General features: G+C 42.7%; 1 pseudogene across 1 annotated transcript; it reads left to right on the top strand.

Moving 5' to 3' along the window:
- Nucleotides 1-5,248: 5,248 nt before the first annotated feature.
- LOC309891469 (zinc finger CCCH domain-containing protein 11A-like) lies at nucleotides 5,249-8,484 on the top strand (annotated as a pseudogene). The gene is made up of 6 exons: nucleotides 5,249-5,302; nucleotides 5,504-5,623; nucleotides 6,403-6,526; nucleotides 6,957-7,159; nucleotides 7,747-7,866; nucleotides 8,404-8,484. The product of its transcript is annotated as a zinc finger CCCH domain-containing protein 11A-like (transcript).
- Nucleotides 8,485-10,178: the final 1,694 nt, after the last annotated feature.

Raw genomic sequence — 10,178 nt, 5'->3', positions numbered from 1 at the left:
AAAACAAAAAACAAAAATCAAAAACCAACACCACCGTTGAGAGTGGTGAAGCGGATCCTCACGTGGGGACTCAGAATCAGCGGTGACATCACCATGCGAAGCATTGTGTGTGCTTCGGGTTGGGGCTGCTGCGAGCCTCGCAGCGGGGAGGGAGAGCGGATCCGGGGTGCCTCTGTGTCAGCCGTCTGCCCTGGTGGCTTCGTGAGCACTGAGAGTTTGACTCCTGTGTTCCCAGCTTTCGCTTCCGCACCTGCGGTGTGGCAGAGCCAGCGAGCTGCTTGCTCAGCTGGAGGAGGAAGAGGAGTGACCTCAACATTGCCGAGGTAAAGCACAGTTACTGAAAAGATTTGGCAAAGGTGTGGGTTGTACCAGCGCAGCTGCAGCAGATCCTGGAGCATTGGAGAAGATAGAGAGGGGTTTCTTCATGAAAAGAATGCTGTTAAAAGTGTTTTCATGCCAGAAATTAGGATAAACGCCTCTGTTGTTTGACATCCTCTATTGAGCTGGCACATTGGCATTACAGCGTACCTGGCACGCTGTTTGTATTAAAAAAAAAAGGTATTTTATTCAGGGCAGGCCAGAAACCTGCCTTGGCACTTGCACATCGCAGCAATGCTTACAGACCCTGCATCCTGGCTGCCAGGCCAGGATCTAAATCCGATGGTGCTGTTGGTAAACTGAAGCTCAGGAAGCGCTTCTGGGTTTTTTTGTCCTTCCATGTGAATTTTTACCCTGTGAAGATGGTGTATTAAGCTATTTTCGTAACAACAAATAGGTTTAAAAGCCGTTTCAGTTTAACATCTACACGCTTGGGTGTTATTAACAGAGCTTTGTATACTGAGCTGGTGCTTGGTAGGAGAAAAACCATCAATCTTACCTGGGAAACCTGGACCCCCTCAGCTACATACTGCTATGAGGAAACTCAGATGTAAGAACACACTTAAATAACACCTCACCAGAGCTGTTGTGCTCCTGACCACCAAAGGCACCTTTTTCCAACACCGTCGTACTGGAAGTTGATGCAGCTGGTTCCATCCGTAACGTGTGACTGTACAGTGCTGTAAAAGAACTATTTTTTCACAGCTTTGGAGAAAGTGAAGCAGAGAAAACCACGCATAACCACTGATACCTGGACCCCAAACTGCCACAGACTGACGGTGATGCCCACTGGATATCTCCTGATACCCTGCTGCCTTCTGACTGCTCCAGCAGAAGTCCTGTTTTAATTAGCCGGCAGGTCCCTCTGAGGGAGGGACTTTGCTAAAACTCCTGCCGTAGGAAGTATCCTACGGGAGCCAAGTTGCTAAACTGATGTGTGGTTTTCCCTTAACCCCCTCACCCCTGACTTTCCAGTTCCTGACAGCACTGCCAACGTGTGCAGTGTCACCGTGTGCCAACTAGGTGCCAGCTGCCATGGTTTATATATTGTAAAATTAGTGATTTGGGACTCGTGAGCACTGAGGAGAGGCTAGCAATTGCTTAAGAGCTTTCCTTGTGTCGCTGTGGGGCAGGGAGATGGGTGAAACATCTTAGGCTTGAAAGTGATTCCCTGCAGAGTGACGTGCTCAGATCTGCACAACAGATCTGTCGTTTTGGTCACCTTATTAGATCCCTGCTTGAGAGGTTGCTTGCAAGAATCGATTCCTCTTCACCTTGATGTGTCAAGCTAAAGAGAAATCTGTGCCGAAGCACTGTTTGAATAGGCACTGCAAAGTTAGACCAGGGAGGTCAGTTTGTTCCGTACTGAGAAAGACAAGCCTGTAAAACAAACTAGACAGATTTTCTTTGTACTATTCATCTTCCTTCAGCAAAGGCAAAGCTTATGACACTTGTTGGTGTGTATTTCCAGACCCCCAGCTACTGGCACTGTAGCGCATCTCTAATTCTTTGGTACAAAAGGTTCAAAATCTCTTAATGCAAAAATTTTACCAGCACCCTGGAGCAAAAAAATAGAAATCTAAAACCCTTACCAACTTCTATTACAGACCTGCTGAGTGCACCAGAGTTACTCATTTTTATTCAGGCTTTCAGGGGCAACTTCAGTTGGTTTAGCGCTTGGATTGCTATGTTGGCAGATGTCAGTTTAAAAAAAAAAAAAGCTTTTGAGGTCCTTTTTAAAATGAGACTGCTTTTTTGGAATTTGGAATACTGCAAGGTATCGTTGGTTTTGCTTTCTTCCCATTCCTTAGACCAGATCCATTCAGATTCTGAACAGCGTTCCCGGTGTGTTCAGGAAAATGGAAGGCAACAAGCAAAATGATGAGCTCCTTGGGCAGTCAAAAGAGCTAAATCTGGAGAGTGTTTTGAGTCAAACTTCATGCTAAGGAGCACCAGTAATTGTTAGAAGTAGCTGCAGAGGAACCTGCATGGCACTGGGTGTGTTTCTGAAGGTGCTAAAGGTCCGAAGTGACGATTCCTATCCATACTAAAGAAGAGAAGGAAACCTTGCACTTAACTACTGTTTTTATTCCCTTTGTCCAGCAGTCAAAAGCAGTAACTAATATGAGAACCCAACTTTTCCTCTCTTTATTTTAGATTTGGGAAAATTCCCTGCCAAAACAATATTTCCTGGAAAATTCACTGGTGTTTGTGTGAGTAAAAGCTTCCAACCTTTTATTATTAATTTGTAAGAACTATTTCATCCACTTTTGTCCAGAAGAGTCAGAAATAATTTGCACAGAAATGTGCAGCGTTTTAATGAAAGGATTCAGAATCACTCTAATTTGAACTGGTTGCAGGTTTTGTGACATTTAGTGTCTTTAAAAAAAAAAAAATCAAAATTTCTGACTTCATATCAGAAAAAAAGAAAAAAAAATGCTTGTGGCGAAATAAAATCTGTTGCAGCTCTGCTCATCGAAAACTCATTGGCTGTTAAATTGGACCTAAGTCGTCTTCTCTAACCTTTCATGATCCTGCAGCAATGGATGATGATGGATATATGGATTAGGGAACAGCACGTGATGGCAAACCTGTGGTATTTGCTACTGCACTGGGTCTGGCTGGAATGTTTACTTTCCCTGCAGCAGCCCATACAGTGCCGTACTCTGTACTTGTAGCTGGAACAGCAGTGTTATCACACCAGTGTTGTGTCTACTGCTGAGCAGCAGTGGCACAGCATTGGGCCTTTCTCTAACCCTCCTAGGGGGTGGGCAAAAAGGTGAGGAGAGAAACATCACTAGGGCAGCTGACCTAAACCAATCAAAGGGATATTCCTTACCATGTGATGTCCCACTCAGCAATAAAAGGTGGAAACAGGAAGAAGAGGGGAGGGGTGGGCTCTCGTTGGGAAAACGTCGGTCCTCCTCTCGAACACCGGCTGCGTGCGTTGAGGCCTTGCTTCAAGGACGTGGTCAATCATGGCTCATTTGTGGGAAGTAGAGAGTAATTTCTTTCCTCTGCACTTCCATATAGCCTTCATTTATTTTGTTTGTTTGTTTTCCTCCCTTCTTTTTATTTTTCCTTTTCACCTCCCTTTTCCCCTTTCCCTTTTTATTTCCCCTTAGTTAAATTGTTTAGTTCATGGTAGTCTTTATTTAATTATTATAATTTTTTCCATTTAATTAAATTATCCTTATCTCAACCCGTGAGTTGTTCTTTGTTTTACTTCTCCCCCTCCTCATCTAAAGGAGGGGGAGTGAGAGAGCGGTTGTGGGGTTTAGCTGCCCAGCACGGTAAAACCACCACAGCTACAGCGCAGAAAGAAAAACCAAATTGCTTCCAAAAAATCAAAGTAATTCAAAATCCTTGGTATCATGCAGCCGTGCCACTGGCAAAGTGAGCATTCCCCTGCCTCTCAAAGCTTGCTGTACCCTTGATCTGCTGTCTTGCTGCTGTTAATTGATTGCAACTCTACATGTCTGATCAGGGCTACGAGTTGTTCTCGATATGGAGATCATACAACATATACTGTGCACGCTTGTGTGTATAGATATGTTTATCCTGTATGCATGTACACCCGTATGCATGTTTGTGTGCTGGCCCCCAGATCCCTCATGTTACAAAGCATCGGCCTCGAAGGCATACTCATCAAAATCTTTTGTAGAGCCTCCATTTTTTTCTAGTTCCCTCAAAATGAGAGAATTTTTACGCGCTCTCTGTGTCGAAAAGGCAAAAATTCTGATTTTCACTGTCGCTCTCGCTAACTTTCTCTCACTCCCTCCTCGTGTGTGTATAAACACAGATGTGTGTATGCGTATGCACATCTGTGGATTTAGATGCACTGGTATGTTTTTTGCTGTACAGGTAATAAAGACGGGGAAAGGTTTTTGTGTTTTCTTAATAGGTGAAGAAATCTTGAAGACCAGAGATTGGAACATGCTGAATTTTAAATTAAAAAAAAAAAAAAAAAAAAAAGTTAAATTGTCCGGCTGTGGAAGATGGAGCCTCATTTTTGCAGCCACTTTGAATCACGAGTTCATCTCTAAATGCGCTGTTTTTTTTTTTTTTGTTTGTTTTTGTTTTGTTTTGGTTTTTGTTTTTTATTTTTTTGAAGAGCTAACTAACCGTGGCTGCATCCAGTCTGAGAGAGCATTCAAATGGACTTGCTTCCTCTCTTAGTTATAAGCTGTTTAAAAGCGCATCCTATGTTTGAATTGTGGATGAGAGGTTCCCTTGGCAAAGTGAGGAGGAAAATTCTTCCTACCCCTTTATTATTAATTCACGGATTCAGTCTTGGTTCGGCCTACAGGAGCAGTTAACTGGAAGCCTTTGAAGATCGATAACTTTGCTGAGGTTGTCCAGGTAGGTGAAATCGAAGACCCACAGGGCCTGGAACGTGCTGTTTAATGCGTCCTAACTGTGTTCTAGAGAAGTTATTTGTAGCCATAGTTGATTATTGACTTGCATGTATCATCAGGTGGTTTTTTAAGGAGTGACTCCGTTTTCAGGCTTCCAGATGTGCTCCAAGTCATATTATTGAGGATGTGGAAGAGAACGCTTGCTGACAAAGCTCCTGGCAGCTTTACAGAACTTTAATATTTAGTTAGTTCATGTAACAGCTGATTTCAAGGCTTTGCTCTTTTTGAGAGACTGATAACTTGATTTGATTAACTGAAGAAAGCTGGAAAAATGTTCGTTCCTCATTATTTTTCACTTGTTACTTTCTTTCGGGTTACTTTTAAAAAGAAGATTTCACTGACCACAAGCCAGTAGAAGACTTTCAGCCCAAGCAAGGGTGAAGACAGCTCTCTCCAAGAGCAGAGGAAGTCCCTGTGGAGAGAACCCGAGCTTGTTAGCAGAACTCGTCGGCATGTCTAAACAAGGAGACGATTGCTACTTCTATTTCTATTCTACCTGTACCACGGTATGGCTGGCTTTCCTTTGCTTTGCTTTTTTTTTCCCCTTTTTTTCAGGAAGGAGTAGATTAGGAGGAGGAAGCGCACTGGTCTTTGGTTAACTTGAGAACCAGATAGATTGTGAATTCAGTTGTAGCACCATTAGGCAGCAGCATGGCCATTTTTGAGGCTGTACTCTATTTTCCTTGTTGGTTTCCTTTTGGTTCCAGGGAGACAAATGTGCCTACCGCCACTGCGAAGCTGCTCTGGGCAATGAGACGGTCTGCAAGCTGTGGCAGGAGGGTCGTTGTTTCAGGAATGTCTGCCGATTCAGACACATGGAAATTGACGTGAGTGCCTAACAACGTGTTCTCAAAATAAATCCGCAAAAGCATTTTTCAGTGCCGTAGGTGTACTGATTGTGCTTTTGCAGGATAGATTTGTTTGCTTCAAAATCATACTGGTTTCTGTTACCAAGAGAGGGGGTGGGAGGAAGCAGAGGGAAATAAAATCAATGCCTTAGGTATGTCTTAGCAAGATATTTGTTTATTTTTTTTTATTAGATGCTGACAGTTTTCTCAAGAGATGCAGAATAGCTGTTAAATAGACTGCTAAAACCTGCTGGAGCAGGGGGGTAATAAACAGGCTGTTCTATCCTCATGGGAGCAGGCTTGATAATGAACTATCAGGTGTCTTCTGACCCACAGTCCTTCAGATAACGCTGTTGTAGCTGCCTGGGGTAGGAAGTGGGGAAAGTTAAAGGTGCAGCAGAACTAAGTCTCCAAGAAGTAGTTCTAGACAGGGTTAACCTAGGCAATTTCAGATGTTCTTTTTCCCTCTGAATAATCCTAGTATAATCCTAGGTGTATTAGTTTAAGCCACCCTCAACTGATGTCTGAGAGTGCCTGTCTTCTCAAACTGAGTGATGACCAAACTAAGTGTGCATAGTGGTTACAGCTTATGCAAACTTTGTGAATATGCCCAGAAATACTACACTTAACTGAGAAACTGACCTTTGGAATGATGTTTCAGCACTGTGTTGTGACAGCTGTCACGATCTGGAGCTGTGCATCTCTTTGCAAGCCTCAGGTGCATGTTATCACGAGCTTTTCTTTCTTTCTGTCTTCAGAAAAAGCGCAGTGAGATTCCTTGCTACTGGGAGAACCAGCCGGGAGGCTGTCAGAAAGCCAACTGTGCTTTTCATCATGCAAAGGGACGTTACATCGATGGACAATTCTTACCACCAAGCAAGAGTGAGTTTAGGTCCTTTTTCTTTAAGCGCTGAAGAATTAATTTTGAGTATTACTTAGTGGGTGCCAATCCTGTAGGGGGCGTCAGGTAACTGTTCATTTGTGAGGGCAGGAAAAGGTCTGCAGTCATAGGTGTACTGCACCGAGTGTACTGCTGGTGTTTGTTTTCTGCTTTCGTGCTCAGCTTCTCTTTGCTTTGTGTGATGTTTGCCTTGCAGTTTGCTTCCTGTTGTTTCCTCTTTTGCTGGGTGGTAGGGAGATGTGGTGTTGTTGGAAGGGAAATCATTGTTCACGGTGTAAGCAGTGATGGGATGGGCAAAAGGAGATGCTGAATTCGTTGTCTGTGCGGGTTATCTGCCTTTGCTACCATCTCTTTGCATTGTGGTCAAAGTTTTAAACTGCCATATTACCGATGATCCTCGTCTTCCTCTAGCTACACTGCCAAGTCCGCCTGAGTCCGCGGACGATGATCTGAAAGTGGCTCAGATGTCACTGCAGCAAAACAAACTTTCTGTCCAGTCAAATCCCTCTCCACAGCTAAGGGGGTGACGAAAGTGGAAAACTCTGAAAATGTCCCAAGCCCTACACACCCTCCAGTTGTAATCAATGCTGCAGATGATGATGAAGGTGATGATGGTGAGCATGTTTTGGTTCTTGGAAGGAATTTGTGCTGTAAATGATTGTGTAAATCTTTGTTTCTTGAAGGAATTTGTGCTGTAAATGAATGTGTTAAATCTTTGGTTGTTGGAAGGAATCTGTGCTGTAAATGAATGTATAAATCACAGATGACCTGAGGTCTGACTAGCGATAGGGCAGGCAGTCTGGCCAGGTCACTGGTGGCTTTGTCTGGCAGTCAGTGGACAGAAGGTGAAACGTTGGAGGAAAGCTTAGAACCACTCCTGGCTTTAGCTGGTCTTTTGTGTAAAGTTCTATGTGAAACTAGGAAGGAAATTTCTTTTTTCTGTCTGAAGAGCAATGTGTCGTGTAGTAGTTAAAGCTGCAGAGAGAATCTAGAGTCCTAGATGTTTTGTCCTAGTGTATTCTACTTAGGAGTTCATCAGGTCAGTGTAGCTGTTTAAAAACAAACAAACAAACAAACAAACAAAAAAACAAAACAGCAACAAAGTTTTTTATATGAACCATGGGCTGAAGTGTCACTGCATGAGCTACGTAATCATGACCAACCTGGTCTATGCATAACTGAATCGATTTTTCCCCTTCAGACCAACTTTCTGAGGAAGGAGAAGAAACTAAAACTCCCGTCCAGCATCCAGCTGCGGAAGGCAAAAATGGATTACGGGTGATTTCCACTCGGAAAGGCAGTTCTATTACTACTAAACAAGGTATGCCAGCACCTTAGTAGGATAAATCAGAAGAACTTGACAGTTAAGTCAAAAGCAGCGTGGTGTAAAAACACAACAAAATGTAGGGGTGCTGAATGGAGTCGGTTATTTCCATGATCTCATTTCTGCCATTAATACCATCATGTGCCCATTGGGTCAGAAAGGTGAACTCCTTTTCTTTACTTTTGGAGAACAAAACAGGGCCACAGCATGGAGTTTAAATGGCTGCACGTGCAGCCTTGCAACCACTGTTGATAAGCCATATCTAACGATAGAGGGATCTAATATCGTGTAAATGGATTAAAATATGGATCTAATATCGTGTAAATGGATTAAAATTAAAACTACATTTTGAACCCTGAAGGATGAAAGGAGGGGCAAAATGCCATTGGTTCTATGGCTCTTTCACTTGTGAGGAGTGTTGACAGGCTTTATTCGAAATACTTCAGAAAGTTCCTGAGCGCTAAGAAGCCTGAGGACCTGTGGTCCTCAGTGAGTGCCTCTAAGCCTGTCTCACAAACTGTTTCCTGTTTTCAGAGGGCAATCTGAATTTTGGAATAAAAACACTTGAGGAAATCAAATGGCAGACGATGAAGGAAAAAAATAAGAGACACGGTGGTGAGTTAATATTGCCTACTTTCTTATCCTGTTCACGGCAGGTGATGGTGACTGGGAGCTGCTTGAGGGACAGACTTCCATTTTTAGCTGGGGGCATAAAGCAACCTGATTCTCAGCCAGCTGGTATTCTAAATGGGAGTTCAAAGGGCAACCAGAGGCAAATTAGTCACCTCTCTTCTTTACATGCTCTGCTTGCTGTATTTTTGACAGTAACAAATCATTTAAAGTTTTTTGTTCTTTGTGATAGTTTTTTATGTTGGGTAAACTTCCTTACGTTTTGGTTGCTCTGAACAGAAGGTTCTTCAAGATCTTCTCTTCGTCCCGTTGATTCTATGATTTTTCCTGCTCCAGAAGAGGAAAATGTCCGGACAGTGGTGAGAACTGTGACAGTGTCTTCCAAGAAAGGTAATAATGAATGCTTTTGTTTTGATTTCATTACTCCTAAACTGGAGGGTTAAGCAATAATTAAAACAATTCACCCATGTTAGCCTTCTGGTGCTGCCTTCTGTTCAAAACGTGCTTTTATGCTTAAAGTCCCTGGTTGTACTGGAAAGATTTGGTGCTCAGGTTAAGTGCAGTGGCAGGAGAAAAAAAAAAGTGTCAGTATGCCAATAGGGGGGTAACTGAAAAACAGAAGAGTAACGAGAAGAGCGAGCTGTAGAAGCCAGTGCTATATAAGAAGCAATTTCTGAAGCATTAAAGAGGCGTACAGTGGCAGGTGTGGACACAGTATGACAGGAGTTTGTGTATAAATTGTTTAGAGCTGTGCAAATGCCTTTTAAAGGGAAAAAAGTGTGGAAGTACTTTTACTCGTAGACATTCACCTTAGAAAGGAATATTTCTCAGCATTTGTACCTAAGAATATTCTGCTTGCTTATGCAGCTTTGTTCTGCACAAAGTATAGGTGTCAAGCAGACTCAGATTCACTCTCTACTATCTCAGCTGGAATTTGAAGCAAGCACTGAGACTATTAATATTTTTTTTCCATGTTAATTATAGTTAAAGTATGAGTTTATGTGGTTTAGCTGTCAAAACAGTGTCTGACTAGGGTTTTTTGGACGTGGGCTAACAGGATAATATTTCTGTTGGCTACTGGTTTCTGTGAAATAGAAAAAAAAATTCCCTTTTGTTTTAGGGGAGGAACCTGTGGTTCGAGTAGATCTTGCTGATAGACAAGGAAAACGGAAAGCCTCCGCGGGTAAGAACTTTTTACGAGCTGTTACGTAGGTGCTGCCTTCTATATATGACTGCATTAAAGAGTATTTGTGATGTATGAAAGGAAAATACATTGCAGTGGAGATCTGTGTTGACTGCAGAAATGGCAAAAAAAAAAAAAAAAAAAATCATTTAGCAGCTGAAAGGCAATTCTATGAAAATATGCTTGAAAAAGAGAAGCTTATTGTTGACTGTTCTCAAACCTTCCTGCAAAGAAAAGTTCTTACAATATTCCTTGTTTTCTCTGAAGATGATGTAGGCAGCCTTCCAGTGAAGCGCAGCCTTGCTGAAAGGCTGGGGAAGAAGGTAGAGGCTCCGGGAAATGCTGACAAAGCACCCAAGAGAGAGACAGGTACTAAACGGGCATCTGGATTGGATTCCTGGGTTTTGTATTTAGTCTTTCTGTTTGTCCTTTTCCAGTGATGTTTCTTTTTGCATGTTGGCTGAGGTCGTAATCACTGGGATTCAAAGTTACCTTT

The sequence above is a fragment of the Aythya marila genome, assembly GCF_965140915.1.
Source record: "Aythya marila genome assembly, contig: HAP1_HAP1_SCAFFOLD_309, whole genome shotgun sequence".
In the NCBI taxonomy this organism is placed as follows: Eukaryota; Metazoa; Chordata; class Aves; order Anseriformes; family Anatidae; genus Aythya; species Aythya marila.
The sequence above is the reverse complement of the archived record's forward strand: the minus strand, read 5'-3'. Positions and strand labels throughout refer to the sequence as shown.